Source organism: Epargyreus clarus, unplaced genomic scaffold (genome assembly GCF_041222505.1).
Source record: "Epargyreus clarus isolate Ecla_fem2 unplaced genomic scaffold, WU_Ecla_fem_2.2 ptg000018l, whole genome shotgun sequence".
NCBI lineage: Eukaryota > Metazoa > Arthropoda > Insecta > Lepidoptera > Hesperiidae > Epargyreus > Epargyreus clarus.
In genome coordinates, this window is record NW_027332226.1 from 10,649,422 (window position 1) to 10,669,668 (window position 20,247).

At 35.1% G+C, this 20,247-nt stretch overlaps 1 protein-coding gene across 1 annotated transcript in view; it reads right to left on the minus strand.

Annotated features, from left to right (window-relative positions):
- The window catches only part of Pbanr (pheromone biosynthesis activating neuropeptide receptor), a 104,768-nt gene extending 93,838 nt beyond the window's left edge, over positions 1–10,930 (minus strand). Inside the window, exon 1 of the mRNA XM_073082779.1 lies at positions 10,800–10,930. The gene's annotated coding sequence lies outside the window, so the exon portion shown is untranslated. The remainder of the gene's footprint in view (positions 1–10,799) is intronic.
- Positions 10,931–20,247: the final 9,317 nt, after the last annotated feature.

Consider the following 20,247-nt stretch of genomic DNA (forward strand, 5'->3'; position numbering starts at 1 on the left):
TGATGTTATCTTAAAAGAATATTTATTTAAATTATCCGACAATTAATTACCACACTTCGTGATGATATATTTTTTGCAAGGATTGTTCTTTCTGTCTTTGTTCATGTGTTCTTTAGTACAACTGAATAATATTCGTAATTTATCTTCTTTTGCAGTATTCCAAGGTTGAATCAAATGAGTCTTTGTTTTTTAGAGGCTATTGTCGCGAGGTGGCGACACCGCACATCGCGTTGTTTTTACCTTACATTTTTATTTATATATTTATTATTTTCTATATACGTTTTTATCTTTTCTATATACATTTAATGAATCATTTAATAAATAAGCTAATTATAATAATAATAATAATAATATACTTTATTGTACCCAAAACAAGAAATAACAAAGTAACATACAAATATAAGACAATACAACAGGCGGCCTTATCGCTAACCAGCGATCTCTTCCAGGCAACCCTAAGGTGAGGAGTGAAAGTAAGGATGAGATAAAAATAGGTAGGGTGCAAATAGAGTGCAGTTTTAAATAACAGTAAAGTAATAGAATAAAGTAAAGTAACAGTAAAGTAATAGTAGTAATAAAGTAGTGAAGTTAAATTGATGATAGCATAGAACATACAATAGAAGGAGACAGTTTTAGGAAAAAGGAAAAGTAACGAAATTGTTAGATAAGATTAGAGATAGCGTGAAAGAATGGGATAGGGATAAAGACAAGGTTAGAGCTGCAAGTAATGGGATTTCACAAGTTTATTGAACAAATGTAAAGATTTTGCTTTACGTATTGTAACAGGAAGGGAGTTCCAGAGACGGATAGCTACTATGGTAAATGATTTTTTGTAAAAGGAAGTTGAGTGGGAAGGAGTAGTGAGAGCAAGGTTTTCAGTAGAGCGAAGGGATCGATCATGGGACAAGTAGAGAAACTGAAAGCGATGTTTCAGGTAAGGAGGGGTAATCGGATTAAATAAAACGCCATAGAGAAGAGATAGAATATGAGCATTCCTGCGAAGGCGAATTGGGAGCCACTTGAGTTTAGCGCGATATTCAGAAACATGGTCATATTTTCGTAAGCCAAATATGAAACGTATACACAAATTTTGGAGACGCTCAAGCTTGTTCAATTGCTCCTCGGTAATGTCAGGATAACACACATCAGCATAGTCAAGTATTGGTAGAAGAAGAGACTGCGCAAGCGTTATTTTAGTGGGAATAGGTAAAACATTTTTTAATCTTCGCAGGAAGCCCACTGCAGCAAACAGCTTCTTGCTGACTTCCGTGACTTGCGGTACCCACGATAGACATTGGTCCATGTAGATACCGAGATTTTTCACTTTATTACTATATGGAATAATCACATTGTCTAGTAATATCGGGGGTAACTGTTGCCAATCAATCTTAGATACCAGACGCGAGCTTCCTAAGACAATCGCCTGGGATTTAGCAGCATTTAATTTGAGGCCAAAATTTTTGCTCCAAATCGAGATAGAAGCCAGATCAGCGTTGGTAATCCTTATGGCGTTGGCCAAGTTGTTCAGGCTGGCATGGTTGTAAATTTGTAAATCGTCTGCATATAGATGGTAGAGAGAAGTGAGGTGTAGATTAACAGAGTTTATGAAAATAGTAAAGAGAAGTGGAGACAACACGCCACCTTGCGGAACGCCGGCAGTAGTACTGGACCAGTTGGAAAATTTATCGTCCACTTGAATACGTTGCCGGCGCCCATGCAAGTAACTATGAAACCAATCAATCGCCGTCGGAGATATGTAGAGAGAACTCAGCACCCCGAGGAGGACTTCAAAGTCAACGACGTTAAACGCGTTACTGAAATCCAGCAGCGTCAACACCGTCAGCTGCTGATTGTCCATCCCCATGCGTATGTCGTCTGTGATTTTTAGCAACGCAGTAGCCGTACTATGACCAGGACGGAAACCGGATTGCAAAGGATTAAGCAGTGCGTGAGTAGAAAGAAAGGAGCTAAGCTGCTGATGGATAAGGCGTTCGAGAGCTTTGGAAAGGAAAGGAAGTATGGATATGGGTCTATAATCAGAAAAGTTGGATGGATTTGATTTTTTAGGCAAAGGAATCACGTGGGCATCTTTCCAGGAGGAAGGAAAGGTATTATTTCGAATGGAGCTGTTTAACATAAACGTCAAGGTAGGTAGAAGTATGTCAAGGAGAGGGATGATCATTTTACGGCTAATGCAATCGCTACCGACCGCATTAGATGTTATCGAGAGTAACGCCCTCTCTACATCACGATCCGAAAATTGACTAAAAGAAAATCGCGAATAGTTAGGATTGGGAATATGAGAAAGGTGATTAAGAGTTTTTTGTTTAGTTTTGCCATCTATGCAAGAAGAGACGGAAAAATGACAATTTAAATTGTTTAAATCGAGATTGTGTGGAAGAGATTTTTGCCTTGATTTCCCAATGCCTAATGTTTTAAGAAATTTCCAGACACTACTAGGATCTTCATTCTGAACAGACTTATGGATATGGCGTCGTTGTAGATCTCTACACATCATATTACAGCGATTTCTTGCAGATTTGTACCGTTCGAGATTACCATAGCTGGCATCTGACTTATACCTTGATTTAGCTGAATTTTTCTGGTTAATTAATTTTCTGACATCGTCAGTAAGCCATGGAGCTGGTGGATGCCGGATTCGGACTGGACGAACAGGGGCGTGCAGGTCGTACAATTGTACTAGCAGGGAATTAAAAAGTGCCACCTGTTCGTCTACAGTGTTTGCGCTCTCTATGACACTCCAATTAATTTCGGCAGCGTCTTGCCGGAGTTTTTCAATGTCCATCCCACTAAAATTCCGCTGAAGGAGAATTTTTGACTTAGCTTTCGGAGGTCGGATTTTATAAGACAAGTAAAGGAGATCATGGTACGAGAAACCCTCAGCAGCGCACTGACCATGCTTTGCAACGTGATCTAATGATGAAACCATCATTAAATCTAGCAGAGATGGGTCGCAGTTTGGAAAAAGGTGTGTAGCGCTGAGAGGCAATATATGTAAATTAGCACCGTCGACTAAGGACTGTAGTTTTAGAGATCTGACATCCTGCTTGAGTAAACAAGTGTTAAAATCACCCATAATAATTGTATGGTCGAAAAGAGGACAATGATCTTCAAGCAGTTTGTCTAAGCAGGTGAAGTAGTCGACGCTGAGTGAAGGGCTGTAAAAAGCACCAAGAAGTAGTTTGGCGTTTGAAAGATGGACTTCCAGGAAAAGATGTTCAGCTTCGTTCCCAGAAACACCCTGCCCTGACATACTTATTACTGAAAACGGAATATGGGATCGAAGATAAATTGCAACTCCCCCACCGCCCCGCACAGTGCGATCGTTGCGGATTAAATGAAATCCTGGAAGAGAATAAGCCGTAGATGGTAGACATGGCTTCAGCCACGATTCTGAAACGAGAATAGCATGAATATGTGTGCTATCAAATGTTGACAACAAGTCGGGGTAATGTGCTGGAATGCTCTGTGCATTTATATGGACAACATTAAAATTTTTCAGTACATCTGAGAAATAAGAATCTAGTGTAACATTTAGAGGAGGAATACTTTCGAAGCTGTCGTTACTACTTAATCCGTCTGAGGCAGAAGAGAAGGAGAGTGAGTGTTCGCTGCTATTATCAAACGACATTAAAATAAGCAATTAAGAAATAAAATGAATAAATAAAATCAAATGGTTATATATATAAAAATAAATAAATTACTTTGTAATTAAATTAAATAAATAAATTACTTTGACTCCTACCCGCCAGCAATTTGGAAGAAATCAAGTATTACGGTAACAAAAACTTAATGCGTACACTATAACAACATAAAACAAAAGCGAACAGGAAAATTATAAGCCACAAATTTAAATTACAAGATCAAAGAAAAAGTAACAATATTTTAAAAATAATAAACATATCAATTTAAAAATAAACGTGCAGTATAATAGTATTGTATAGCATCGGGCAACATTTGATATCAATATTCGACTGTCACAGCACACAATCAACTTTATTACTCCAAATTAGTCTGATGCGACAAAAGTGTCTACGGTAGACAGTTTAACGTTTGGCAGTAATACAGTTGTCATGTGTCAGTTACTTCATTGTCACTTGTCGGTTTTTATAATTTGACATTATTGACACATGACGATTAAAAATGTAAATAGAAAATAAGTCGAAAACAAGGTGAATATTGAAAAATAAATACTAAACTACCGCTAATATGTAACAAAATAAAAGTATCACTAAATAAAATAACAAAAACAATGCAACAGACAGTCTACAAAAGAAGTTATATTAGAGTAGAGATTATAATTACATACAAGCACATACATGCATTATTAATTATGTATGTATGTTTAAGTACACAAATACATATAACTAATTTCGTTTCTATGCCGCGTAGTAAGCGAGCAAACTTAATGACATGTACAAAAAAAAAATAATTAAAATTATTTTATATTTAAATTACTATATTTTTACAGACATTGTTGATTATTAAGCAGCTGAGGAGTGTAATGTTTTTCAAGCGTGTGTCTTGTCTTATTCTTTGCCAGTGGTCCTTTAAATTGTGGGAGTGATTTTTATACATTTATATAAGAAACAAAGATTAAAAATAATACATACATCAGTAAAGTTTGACATGGGCTAACATGCTAGTATATTTAGTTAGTCATTTTAGGTCCGTCGGGTTTTTTGTTCTATTAATCACTGGAAACAAAAGATTTCTAATACTACGAAAAAAAGATGAAGAATTTATCATTTCCAATAAACTCACCTTAATATAATTAACGATAAATTAAGATAATTTAAGATAAATACCTGCCCAGGCCCTGCCATAAATACATTTTCCGAGTGTCACTAAAATAATCTTACATGCTCGTGAGTAAAATCTTAAGCGTATACCAAACGTCAACACAAATTAAAATACCATTAGATTGTCAACGTCGGCATTGAATTCGCGTTTTTATGGATCAACTACTTAGTTTTGACATTTCATATCAAATCTAGTAAACAAGAATGGAATGCCTGATAATCAGTGGTAAATGCTCCTCTGGACGAATAAGAAAAGTCCTACTTCAGGTCGACCAGATGTCGGTCACTACCACTGGACCAATGATATACATACATGTGGGATCGTAGAAATGACAGGTTGATGGTGATAATTAATACCTATTTTATTTCGTACATCGTTTTAAACTCACTCACTGACTGACTTTTTCAGTGTTGCTACTGTTACGAAATCAAACTTCGTCAGAGATATAAAAATAAAAAATAAAAATAAAGGGAAAACAAAATCAAAATTTAATCATGTAGGTATTATCCCACATACATATAAGTTATTATCATTGCTGAGGACTAATTTAAAATACCTCGTCACAGCTCACGACGCCGTCTAAACCAGAAAACCGCACCGCTTAACACTGTTATTATAAGGCAGAAATAAGGCACTACATAAAATTAGGTATACAATTATAAAATATTCTTGAGTACGAGTTAGTTTCTACATCTTTATTTTATCAGTTTCATTTATTATTTTAAAGCTAAAACTTCTTTATTTACAATGTTTTATACATTTACATTACATTATTCATAAAATATTTACAATACATATATTAAAACTATATTTACATACATATACAAAAAGGGGGGAAAAACAAAAATCATTAGAAATAAAACAAACCATCCAAAATTGCCGTGTGAGGCATGGTTCCCAAAACACTGGCATCACCAGAAGCGAGGACAAGTCTGGTCGACATATCTGACATGAATTTCTTCATGTCAGATGACCATGGACCCATTGTCTCTACTGCAAGCGCCGCAAACAAATAATTATCCAAAATATTACTATATTTGCGGCGCTTTAGTATCTGGGCATGGTTGGCTGCAGCCCCAGCGCTCACAGAGGTATTACCAACGTGAGATGGGGCTAGAGTGTCGACACAGGTCGCGTCCCATACCAGGGGTCACCCGAGACTCCACGGCACTAAAGTGATACCATCGGGTCTCTTGCCATCGTCTACAGAAATTCTTAAGGTAACTGGATCCAGCACAGTGCCAATATTACTAGAAGGTAGCGCATGTAACCAACAGCCTGACTCGCTTTGAGCAACAGCGAGTAAACAGGCCCTATCAAAGTTGTCCGGACATCGTTCAAAAAGGCAGGCAAAAATAGATTTAATTGCTGGTATATCCCAACTGCATTGTTTATATTTATCTATAACAGAGGTATCTTCAGACGGAAATAGAGCACTCCAGGCCTCCGTAGCCTCCGACATGTACGCCACCCGAACATCATCCATAGAAGTGTTTAAGATGTCGGCGATGAGGGTAGTCGTACTATGACAAGAGGCCAGGAAAGCCGGGAGAGCCAAACTTTCCGTCCTGCGGATACCTATGCCACCGAATTTAATCGGAAGGGTTGCCTGCATCCAGGAACGATCATCAAATTGCAAATTTAGAATTTTAGACACAATTTTGTAATGATAAGTCTAAAATGTGAGTAAACGAAGGAAATTTCCAAAAAGGACAACAACGAAGTAAGTACAAGAATTTAGGTGCGGATAGGCAAAGGCGTAAAATGTAGATAGCCATATGCGGTTTTATGTCGTAAAGTCGTTCCGAATTTAATTCAAAGTGTGTCAACTTAGAATTTATAATGGGCAAAAATGCATCTTCAAATATTGGAGCACCTAATAACGTTAAATTTTCTACAATAGCTATATTTGTAGATAATAAATTAAATTCTTCGTAAATATGATGACATCTTTCAACTGATAATTTGTCCGAAAAAAAATTGAGTACGTGTATTAAAAATCTGTAAATTGTTAGTTTTAAAGTACCTACGAGTACATACGACTAAGTATATGTAGAGCTAATGCAAAGATATGCAAATGACGACTTTAAATACTAAAGTGACGCTTGTAGGCTATACTAGTAGGCTAACATTTAATATTCACGTTTATATGTAAATAGATACAAAGCTTTTAGAGCAGAGTTTCTCAAACTGACGATTAAACTAGAAAGCAAGGAACCCCTTTTAAACGTTGGTGAGAATAAAATACGGAATTTTGTTATAAAATACGTAAATACAATGATAAGAAGCAAAATATATGTTTTGAATAATTAATTATTATAGTAAGTTGGTAGATTTTCTTCGTGTTCGTTGGATCAAAATTGAGTCGATTCTTAAAAAAATGCACTGATTGGTCAAACGTTTACTATCCTGCGTGTCACGTAGGTAATGAGAAACGGCTATTACGTAACTTTGTCGCGAACACCCAACTATTAACTGACGTACCCCAAGGGCCCCAAGGCCCCCAAGGCCATCCCACTTTGAGAAAGCCTGTTCTAGAGCGTGTATGAAATACTTTGAAGTAATTAACATTTTAATATCCCGTGTCTATTTTTGAATCTCATAATGGTTGAATATGAAGAGATGTCTCTATAAGGTTGGTACTATATTAATGATAATAATGTTTATGGTTGTAGTGCGACTGCACAACCGGCTGTATCTATTTCTGCCTTATAAGAGCAATAATAAATGTTTCTATTTTCTACTTTAAAAAGTACATACAGTACATAAACAGTGACATTTATAGTTATTATTTAGTCGTTCCAGTTTTGACGTCAGAAAAAGCAACGTATCTGTCACTACCCTAGATTAGAACTCCCCATGGGTGACAGTAACCACTTACCTACCATCAAGGAGGATTATTTTCACATATTTACTTAATAAAATAAAATAGCGCGCTTGGTAAACAACGAATTAATATAAATTAGTTAACCTTGGATAATTTGTATAAAACGTAAAAACTCTTTATTGGCTGCATAACAAAAATGTTAAAACGTATGCAAATAAACGAATAAACAAAATATACATTAACAAATACCCATCGTTACTCAACGATCGTGAGATCTAATCAGAACGCAACATTTGGTGGTAATAAATAAGATGTTTTATTTCGCTTTTCCCGAAGTAAAAGAAAGATTCAAACAATATGGGCATTTGATATTGAGGATTTCAATTACTCCTTTTTATGTTTTTGTGGCAATCATTTATATATTTATCACGTCAAAGTTTTCCACGAACCATAATAAATTCAGTTGTCCAATATTTAATCTCTACAAAATTCTTAGAAACGGAAAGCAAGGACTAAATAATAAAATTAATTTTAATATATTAAAATACAATTAAATATTTTAAGACGCTGAAGACGGAGGACCAAACGTAGTTTCCGTGTGCAAAGGGTAAAAACGGAACCCTATTAGTAAACCTCCACTGTATTTCCGTTTGTCCGTTTGCCATAGAGCTCTATCTCTTGAACCGTAATAGATAAACACTTTATTTTTACAGAGTAGATAGGTATAACAATTGCTGCTTTAACAATCAATAAAAAAGTTTAAAAATAAATGGAGGTCGGCATAAAAGAAACCGCTATTTTTCGCTGTTTTCTGAATTATCTATTGAACTGTAATTTGTAGCAGATGTTGTTATACCTAATCAGGGTCGTTTGTGATTTCTACAATAGAAATATCTGTTCCTAAAGAATATAAATACATATTTTGACCTCACGCAACTATCTAGAACAATTCAGTAATTACTCTGCTGGAATCCCGAATGATAGAGAAATTTACATAAAAGCAACAATGAAATTACTAAAAAAACAAGTCGAGCATTTCATTATAGCACTCAACTCGGGTCGTAGTTTCATAACCCAAATTTTAAATGGAAGAAGTAATTTTTCAATTGTGTGCTATGATTATAATAAATTGTATAAATAATGTATTTAAATAAAATATGTGAATAAACAAAAATCAATTATATGCTAACGATTTAAACAGGGTAGAAGGTTAAACGAAAAATATATTCAAGTTCATGAATCACGCTGAGGGAAGATTGAATTATTAAAAATCGCATTAAAATGCGTTTCAAAACTAATGCAGTTTTAGAGAAGTAAGTAAGATTGTTTTTGAGAAAAAAAAATCTTATATGTCGACCATGGCACATTGTCGCTTATAAGGCCAAATCTCGGGAAGTAAAGAGAAATTACTAATGAAAACATAGATTAGTAAAGATTACTCACTCCTAACACGAAGATGTACCCAGTTTTGACAATTGAAATAGTTGCGTAAAAAAGTTTTGCCACATCTCCGTGCTAAAATGTCCCTAAAATATTTGAAAAAAATATTTATTTATAAGTTAAATTACGCAGTATTAGTTATTTATTCGTAATTTTTCTCTAAAATTGTTTTTATTTGTCAAGAATTCAAAAAAAAGAACTTACTAATAAGCCGTTTGTGGCTTCATTCAATTTCAAGGCGGCGAAGTATCTTTACTAATCTATCAATGAAAAGGCTAATTTTTAAGAAAATGTATTGACTATGGTTTTAAGTTTTTGCGTTCATTAATAGGTCTGTCATTTATCATCCTCTTTTATAGATTTTACATCATATGATTTTAGACTAAAATTATCGCGGAATTGAGACATTTTATTATGTAACGGGTACTCACGATATGCGTTTTTTATTGCCGATATTTCGACCCAGTTGCATGGATCGTGGTCACGGCGAAACTGGTAGGTAGATTTTACATCCTAAATTCAAGACCTCTGATCGAATCAGAGAGTTGAGTGTGATTACTGATTATTTTATGACAAATAGCGTTTAGGATTTGTTTACCACATGAGCTCATAATTATTAATTTATTCAACTTTTCTATAGCTTTTCAACTCAACACGTAGTTTATAACTTAGTACGAAATACTGACCTAATCAGATTTAAGCAATAAAATAAAAACTTTTGAATTATCCAAAAAATTGTGTTGAAAATGTTATTGACCAAAGTTACTAACAGCGTAAATTTTAAATGTTTCCATGTGGTTTCGTTGAAAATATTTGTACAGTTATATGAAGAAGTTATATACAGAATTTACTTTCTTAAGTAATCCAATCTCTAAACCGCGGCAGCCCTCCGAGACCCTATACTCGGAAAATTCCGGGAAATATCCCAATAGATCACACTGAGAGTAGATTTTGAAGGTGGTAGAACTCTTTGTGGTTCGACTCCGGCGGCACCACCGCCGCACCTATTTCTACCTAATAACAGCGGTGCTAGGCGCTGCTGTGTTCCGGTTTGAAGGGTGTGGCAAGGGAGACAGACTTTTCCGAGGCGTTCCAGCTTAGACCTCAGGGGTAGGAGCGCATCTGTAGCCGACCTCAGGTAGAAATATCTAATCCTATCTGGGGTGGATTACAGATGTCCATGGGCGGCAGTAGCCACTTATCATCAGGTGGACTGCATGCTCGTCTGCTACTCTTATATTATAAAAAAAAAGATGCTGGCTTACTTACGCATTTGTGATGGGCTTCAGGAAGAACCCCTGTTTTATACGGAGCTAGTGATGTGCTAGTGGGAGATGACCATAGGCGGTAGTGACCATTTATAATTGGGTGGACAGCATGCACTTTTAGTACTTCAATCTTAAAAGAACTTATAAGTATTTTACTTTGCTACATTCCCATATTTTATAGTAATAAGCGCTTATAAAATTTCATTTTTGTAACGTATTTATTATCTACATGTAAATATACAGACAAAAAATAGTACATTTATCTTTAATTTGTCAAACTATTTTCATTTTTGTTTGATACCTATTAACGAACTTTCGTGTTATGAACAAAAAATCTATAATTTGTCTACTATGCGAACACTACACTAAATTAATTTAATGTATTAACAATATTATAAATTCAGGCCACCTTATCACTGGGTACAACAAAAAATACTCACCTAAGAGGATAAATTCACAAAACTTCACAAAGTATCCAAACTTAACTGAAACGTAACAAAACATAAACACTACACAATGATGCGAAGTTGCCGGTTTTGCCGTAGACAGCGCCTGCCGTACGTTGCGGCGCGCTATCTGAGAGCGACTGACGTGCTGACTGGTACCAGCGCTGTGCTCCCCTGCCCTTATCCGCTAAGGTCAATGTCAGCTTAACCAAATGTCCTCATGATACCACCATAACCAGTTTTTGACCCAAGATGAGCTTACAGTCATTGCATCACTTGACCGCAAAATAATAGAATTGGCTGTACTACGAATTTAGACCACTAGAAATATACTAGGGAGCTGAAAATAATTGGCCAAGTGCGAACAGAACTCGCGCATAATTTGTTTCATACGACCAATGTTTTTTTTTATAACAACAAATGTTATGGACTCTTTCACAGTAATATAAAGTTTCGGAAAACATCAAGTGCCTATCTATTACGGTTCAAGATATAGGGTCATGTGACTGGCGGACAGACAGTGGAGGCTAAATAGTAGCATTCCGATTTCCCCCTTTGAGTATATAACCTTAAAAAGCCAATAAATAACATAAATTAATAATAGTATGAAAATTATTGGAAAGGGTAGGAAATATATCCCAGATACCGGGAAAATTAAATTTAATCCTCGATCCCAGGAACGAGGGGAAATCGAATTAACTTTTAGGGGTGGAAATAGGTTTTTCACGATTTCTCGCCAAACTAGATGCATGGGTAATAAAACTTTTGTATCAATTATTTTTTCACGTGATCTAAAGCTTTCCCAGACGTTATTTTATGTTAAACCGTTTTTTTCCTACTAATAAATACTTATTCAAAAACCTATACAAGCAATTATTATAAAAACGAAACCCCGACGGTTTAAAATTATAGCCCATGTTACTCCCATAACTTTGACGAATACAACGACTCCTCGTATGTTATAATCCGTCAAGCCGTTTGGCTGGATGGCATATAAAAAATGAGACATACATCATTATTAATTACACACCTACATACGCCCGAAGAAATTGCCCTTCGCAGTTGGGTAAAAATGGGCAATAACATTTTATATTTCAATCTTAAACACCGCTAAATTTACAATAGAAGTATAACCTCAGTTTTACTTCATAATTCAGAAGGGACGTTCTGAAACCAATAAAAATAAAAGTGCATAAAAACAAACACCGCAGGTGGACACTATTAGAGTCTAATAGCGAACTATAAAATTTCACAGCGGCCATTGTAGTGGACCGCATTATGGACCAATCAACGTTCCATATTTACGATGCTCTTAGCTATAAAACAGACCAACCGATACTCTTCTGGATTTAGTGACTTCTATTTTTAACTGCTCTTCTCTGCTTGCACTTTTTATCTTCTTAATCTTGCGGTTCTATTACAATCGGAGATAATAAAATATCAACGTAGGTGGTTGTGATGTTCTTAGATATAAAGTATACACGTCGATACTCTTGTGGCTTTTATAACTTCTATTTTTAACTGCTCTTCTCTGCTTGCACCTTTTATCTTCTTAATTACAATTCAGTTACAATCAGAGATAATAAAATATCAACGTGGGTGGTTGTGATGTTCTTAGCTATAAAGTAGTATCGTCAATACTCTTGTGGCTTTTGTGACTTCTATTTTTACTGCTCTTCTCTGCTTGCACCTTTTATCTTCTTAATTACAATTCAGTTACAATCGGAGTTAATAAATTATCAACGTGGGTGGTTGTGATGTTTTAGCCAGAAAGTAGTATCGTCAATACTCTTGTGGCTTTTGTGACTTCTATTTTTAACTGTTCTTCTCTGCTTGCAATTTTATTCTTCTTAGTCCCGTGATTTAGTTACAGTCGGAGATAATAAAATATCAACGTGGGTGGTTGTGATATTCTTAGCTATAAAATAGACCAACCCATACTCTTCTTGATTTAGTGACTTCTATTTTTAACTGCTCTTCTCTGCTTGTACCTTTTATCTTCTTAATCTTGTGTCTCTGTTACAATCGGAGATAATAAAATATCAACGTAGGTGGTAGGGATGTCCTTAGCTATACAGTATACTCGTTGATACTGTTGTGGCTTTTGTAACTTATTTTTTAACTGCTCTTCTCTGCTTGAACTTTTTATCTTCCTAATCCCGTGATTCAGTTACAATCGGAGATAATAAACTATCAACGTGGGTGGTTGTGATGTTCTTAGCTATACAGTATACTTGTCGATACTCTTCTGGCTTTTGTGATTTATATTTTAATACTTTTGATTTTATATCCTAATTTTTTTCTCCTTTTTAATCCTCAACCCAGTTCTGTCCCACTGCTGAGGCACGGATTTACTCTCAAAGTGATTGTGGTTTAGGCCATAAACCATGCTGGCCAAGTGCCAATTGGTAGACTTCACACACCTAATATATTTTTAAGAATAAGGGCGTAGCTTAGCGTTGCGTAGTTCCTCAGGATATATTCTTTACCGTTATTAATTTTCAATATGCCAGGATTTCTAAAAATAAAAAGCCTCAGATTTGATCCTCTAACCCCCAGATTATAAGGCCTAATTTCAAAATTTCGTTTCCTCAGTGGGTTAGTGTTAGGAACATTACATCGCATCAGTATATATAAATATAAAGCATGTTCTTACCGCGTCTTGAGTAGTGTGGATTGTATGTGTAATCAATTTAACCATTACTCACGATAAGCGTTTTTGATTTTATTCTTGATTTGATGATAGATATATTTGTTTGATTGTAGCAATTATGTTTCAAACGAAAATAATAACACCTTATGAACATGTACGATTACTTTATAATTTTCCTAAAGGTGTGAGAAGTCTAGCAATCAGTACGTCAGTAAATTTTAAAAACGGACCGAGCGTAGAAAAAAGATAGTAACGATTAAGTGTTGCTTGTTAACTGTTCTATTTCGACAACAACTACTTTCATTATGAAACATACTCAAAATACAATACAAGATTGATGGGATAACAAGCAGTGATAGCCTAGTGGTTAAGAAGCTCGGCCTCTCGATCGAGGGGTCCGATGTTCAAATCCCAGGCACGCACCTTTGATTTTTCAAAGTGACTTGCGTATTAGAAATTAATTATCACTTGCTAAACGGTGAAGGAAAACATCGTGAGGAAACCTGCATACCTGAGAGATTGTGAAGTCTACCAATACGCACTTGGCCAGCGCGGTGGACTATGGCCTAATCCTTCTTATTCTGAGATGAGACCCGTGGCCAGCGGTGGGACAGTAATGGGTTGTTGATGAATTTGAAAACTAATTTTATAGAGACTAGATCGAAAATAAAATTGCGCGCACCCTGGCTTTTTCAACTATTGAAAGTTTTCCAGTGTTTTTAGTTTTTCTACGTTAAAACTGCTACGTGGGTAACCGACGTGAAAATCTTGTTTTCGATACTGAGAATAAATGGTTTAGTAAAGTGCAGATAAGTTTGTAAACTTGCTAAGCTAGGGGACATAATAATATGAGCGGTTAACTCGTAACGTCCTGAGATAGTACTTTAGCTATCCAGTCTTTCCAGTATCTAGTATCGCTCGTTGTAGAAATATTGCAAAATACATTGGAAATACTGTCAGAATGCATATAATTCGACATTTTAAACAAAGAAACCCTTTTATTATTGCCAACTGTTATTGCCTTTAATGTTGCTATTTTCTTTGAAGCAATGTTGAGTAGGTATTAATACTTTTTGTCAACTAAGGACAGAATTCTTTTATTTAGAGTTTGATGACACTAAGGACTACAGTGATACATAACATCAGGGCATCATATAATTATACAAAAAATAGTTTTGTCTAGATTTTGTACTTACTTTAGAGTATTGTTTCTATTCTTCTATACCTTTTTTTTGTTTACGAGGGGGAAACCTTCAAAAGGTACCTGACGACGTGGGAGCGACGCGGGGTTATGTGGGATTTTTACCGCACTAACCCCCCCAGGAGGCCGTCCTCAGCGCTTGTTGGAGAACTCCGGGTTCTCCGAGGGAACACAACTGGAGTATTCTTCTATACCTAACACCGCATCGGACAAACAGACTATAACTTGATTCAAAATTATCACACAAATCGTGTCTTACTTAATTTCATACTCGAGTATAAGCTTATCCGTTATGCCATAAAACACATAATTCATATAAATACCACCTAAGTTTTTTGCACCGGTAGATCCCCGAGAACGATATACGAATATTAAACAGGTATAATAACAACTAAAAACTGTTAATTTGGTTATACTATAGAAGATTATATCTACATTATATAACACAATATAATACCTACTTAACACCTATCAAACATTTTTTGATAATATAGAAATAGCAGACACGCATGCAGTCCACCTGATGGTATGTGGCTAGTGCCGCCCATGGACATGTGTAATCAACCCTAGATAGGATTGAATTTAGGAATCTTCCGATGAGTCGCCTCGGAAAAGTATGTCTCTTACCACCCTTCAAGCCAGAACACAGCGGCGCTTAACTCAGTTGTTATTAGTAGAAATTAGACTTGAGTAGCTCGCGAGTGAGTGATATAAAAGATATATATCTTCACCAAAGAGCTAATCACTCATCAACTCCGACGAATTTGAATTATATCTTTACATCCGCGTCACATGGTTGAGTTCATAGGTCCATACGATTCCGGATATAAGATCTTCTTCAACTCAACAGTTTTATACTCGCTCGCGAGTGAGTTATGAGTCAAATGAGCGACTGACTGAGAGAGTCTGATTCGAGTCAAATGCATTACGTCTTAAACACTAATTAAAATATTTTTTCTTTGCTAAGAATATGAAAATAAGGATATACAAATAGTGTTGGCTGTGAAATATATATATATATAATTTCTTGCCAGTTTTGTATTAATTATAGGAATCAAAAATGTTGTCAAAACATTTTGATCTGATTCTCTGATATACTGATATAAAATGTCGCTTATATCTTTACAGAGCTACTGAGCTAAAGTGAGTTACTGAGCTAAAAGAGTGATATATATCACTGAGTTGAAAAGATATATCTCTCTCTTTTCACTTCAGTGATATACATATAATGCGCACCTCTAGTAGAAATAGGTGTGGCGGTGGTGCCGCCGGAGTCATACCACAATGGGTTTTATTTTTTATAACTTTTGTCATAAGAATACGCGTACACCGCATGCAGTCCACCTGATAATTAGTGGTCACTGAAGCCCATGAACATGTGATAATGAGTACTAGACTAATATTGTCGGGGATTTTTTAAATTGACATTTTATTCAAATGCTCAATACTTACGATACGCCTTTTTCACTGCCAATATTTCTTTAATCAAGTATCCCGTGTAATAATAATACGAAGTATGGTAATGAGAATTTAAATTTCTCTTCTTTCCCTAGGATTCTCTTTCTGGTTCATTATTTATCTCTCAGTGTTCTACGATACAGCAATTCTACAAAATATACCGATTAGTTCCGGAGATGAGAATTCTCCGAAAATCAAGTGAGTGAAGCGGATTAATCGTTGACCAAATTGTTGATGAATTTATACTGAGATAATTAATTTGTAAAAAATCTACATAAAAAGGCATAAACCAAAGACGGATACAATATAATTATGTAATAAGCCGCACTCGACCCAAAAATGAGAATATTTTAAGCGTTTCCTTCGAATATAATAACTTCCAGAGAATTGAGCAAAGCCTCTAAAGCTGGATTAATTAACTAAAGGATCCTACATTGCTTGTGGAATTTCCCATCTAGAACCGTTAGCCTTTCTCGAAATATCACGTAATGATAACCAGGAATTTTAGTAATATTCCCAGCGTTGAGTACGTTACATTTGAATCCACTAGACAAACCCCGAGTGTTGTCGGACGATGAGAGTAAACTGTCGTCAAAATGAGAGTATTTTGAACGTGAGCTATGATTAATTTACTTTATTAATTATTTTGGAAGTAACGTAATAATATGCCACCAAAAGCATAACTTGTAAAAAAACAAGTCACACAACTTAGTTCTTCTAAAGTAATAGTTGTCAGATACATGTAATACCAAGTCAGTTAATTCATTCAGTCCCCACTAAAGGAACTTCTGTCTTAAATTATTTCGTAATTAACTAACCTAACAACATCTTATGAGACCATATCAATATTAAAAATCTTTTATATTTGAAAGAAATAGATTGACTTGACAATCGAACTGCGATGTGATGCGATGAAAACACAATGTATCCCGCAAGTAACACATATTACATCAGGTTAAATTGTTCATTTTATTATTTATTTCACTTTGAATAAAACGTCAATACCAAAAGAATCAATTAAAGAAATTAATTATGCCTCACGTTTACAGCAATCTTATTTTGAAGATTTCTCTTATAGTCGATGCGGTAAGTGTGGCAAGGTGTCTTGCTAAGACACCCATAGATATGTACACTATACATGATTATTATAACCAAATTACACTCGTTACAAACCAGTTTAATTTGGTTATATAGCGGAAGTAGTATATCACGGTTTTTCTTGTATTTTTATTTGAAACAACCATGACGGTCTATAGTCAATTTAATTATAGTGTAGGTACTGCATTTAAGCAATTAATATTATGTGAGTGACAAAACCTGATATTTAAATTCATTAAAAACTAAACAAGTTCAACTCGATGATATTTAATTCATAACTATACAAGAAGCGGTGAAAAACCCTCAGTGAGTAAGTTCTCACCGTCATGAACTCTAGTCCCGGGACTAGAATAGGGCTACGGTATCCCTTGCCTGTCGTAAGATGGGCCAAAACGGGGCTTCCGGGGTTGCGGGCGGCAAGAAGAGGAGCTCGAACAGAACACAACAGCTCGAGAAACGGCGGTATGTGTGGTCTTACGGCGCCTAAAACACCAGTTATGCGGGAGGACGTTTGGAGGACTCCTATTGTGTTCCGTCGGAGATCCCAGAGTTCTCCACTAAGCGATAAAGCCACCCTTTCTTAGAACGGTAAAAATCCCGCTTACCCAGGCGTCATCCCCTACGGCGTCTGATATATTTTAAAGTTTTCCCTTGAGAACAATAAAAAAATATAAAAAGGATACTTTCTCACCGTATCCATATTAATCTCATTTATACCTTACAAAATTGATACACTTATGAACATTAATGCTCAATAATATCTATTTGCTACAATTTTCCAAGATACTTAATTTTCTTCGAAGCATAACTGGCATTATTGGGCGCGTGACATCAGTTCAAATCACATTTTATCGCGCGAGCATATTCCGATCTTCTCCGAGATTGCGGGATAAAACTAAAATACTTTTAGCCGATAAAAGCATCGCTTAGCATATAAAGATGTAGGTAAGTAGGTAGTTCGGATAAACGCAAAACTTAGAATTTCTGGAAAAGAAATCATGGTCGGTAGAACATTACGTGTTCAAAGGTTTAAAGTAACGACACAGCTGTGGTCCATTTCAGTAGTTCTACTTATATCCGCTATTGTTGGTCATTTCTAAATTACTTATCCATGCTTGCTATTGCTTATCTTATAAGCTATAAAATCATGGGGTCATGTTTTTTTTTTAATTTGTTCATTCATTGTTTTTTAAAAGGTTCCTCGCGAAGTTTTCCTTAAAAAACACTTACTAATAATTATTTTATAACAAGTACATAACTTCGTTCAAAAGAGAATTCCACTGGTTTAAAGAATTTCCACCACTAGGTTATGTTAGTTTTTTTAGGCACTTTATTTCATTGTATTCATTAGGCCATCACTACTTGTTGCACCCGTATCTACACGCAACGCAGTTTATTACACCCAGACCTAGATTTTAACAAAATTTTGAGTAAAACTAGTTTCAACAACACATATCTATATGATATGTATGTAGACAAAACCGTTCTGTAGTTATTTTGTTTGTTTATTAACCTACTTTCTTTTAGTAGTTTCGATTTGACCCTTTGGGTACGGAACCCTAAAATGAAGGTACTTAGCCTCCGCTATGTCTGTCTGTCATAGAGCTCTATCTCGTGAACCATAATAGATAGAAACTTGATATTTTTAAAGATAATGTAGCCACTATAACAGAAAATAGAAAAGCTTGAAATTACATGGTCTTCATAGAAGAAACTGCCATTTTTCAACGTTTTTCGCTTTATCTATTGACTCTACTAATCTATGATTGACTCATAATAGATTGAAATTTACTTCTTTGTATTAATGTTAATGTATTCACTTCTATGGCTGCTATGATAACAAATAATAAATTTTAGTGATACGGAACCCGTGTGCGAGTTCGACGCACACTTGGCCAATTATTATTTTTTACTTTAGTGAGTTATCAACTTATAATAATAAGAATGGTTTATTGCCTCAAGAAGTTACACAAGTAAACAAATAATTTGGAATATTACATATTGAGAGCAAATGGAAACGGCTCAGCTGATGCAGACCCAGGACCTAAATCCAGAACTGCGCTGATTTTCAGCCGCCCCGATTTCCCTGAGATGTTATGTGGGAATTGATGGTCAAGGCTCCCCAAATGCTGCCATTATACAATTTATATTGCGGTACAAAAACAACAAAACAAAAAGATATTTCCTGCTGGACTAATGCGTGTGTGTGTATGAATACATTTAAATGGGCGTGTAAATTATGCTTGTCGTAGTTAGTAAGAATTTATATATTATATATTTCACATTTAACAGCGAAGTAATCCTTTAAACTGAGGTATTTGTTATAAGCTAGTCAACAAGAGAAGTGTTAACAACAAATTCATATATTTTCGATTAAGTATAGTCGCATTTTTATAGGCCAATTATAGTAATACCTACTATATATCCATAAAATGTGGGGCTATATCGATAACAATAAAATTACCAATATTTTGTTGTGTTTATATAAATTGCCTCAATTTTTCAGAGGCTTTAATTTTCCATTAATTAACAAGTATAATGTGATAATATTATCCAATTCGTGAACCCGATTTTCTGTTAAATAACGAACATTTATTATTGTTGTACTGATTTTATAAATTGCAGTGGATTTAAATCGTTGTTTTACTATCAAATTATAACATTTTTTTATTTAATAGAAGCAGCAAATGTGCGTGTAATCCTGATGGTAAGTAGCTACTGCCATCCATGGACATCTGTTATCTCTAATCATCATCCTGACAGGGTGAGATCTCTACGTTAGGTCGGCTACCCCTGAGGACTAAAGTAGAACACCATGGATAAGTCTCCCTTACTACACTCTTCGAAAACAAGCCAGCAGTGTAGCGTAGCTAGATTCATAAGCGTTATATATTATAAGAATTAAAACTTTTAAATTTCGATACAGCATAGGGTTATATGATGAAAATGTAGATTTCTATATTATATACCTACTTGGCTACATAATTAATACGTTTACAAATTTATGCAACATGAAGAATACATATATTTTT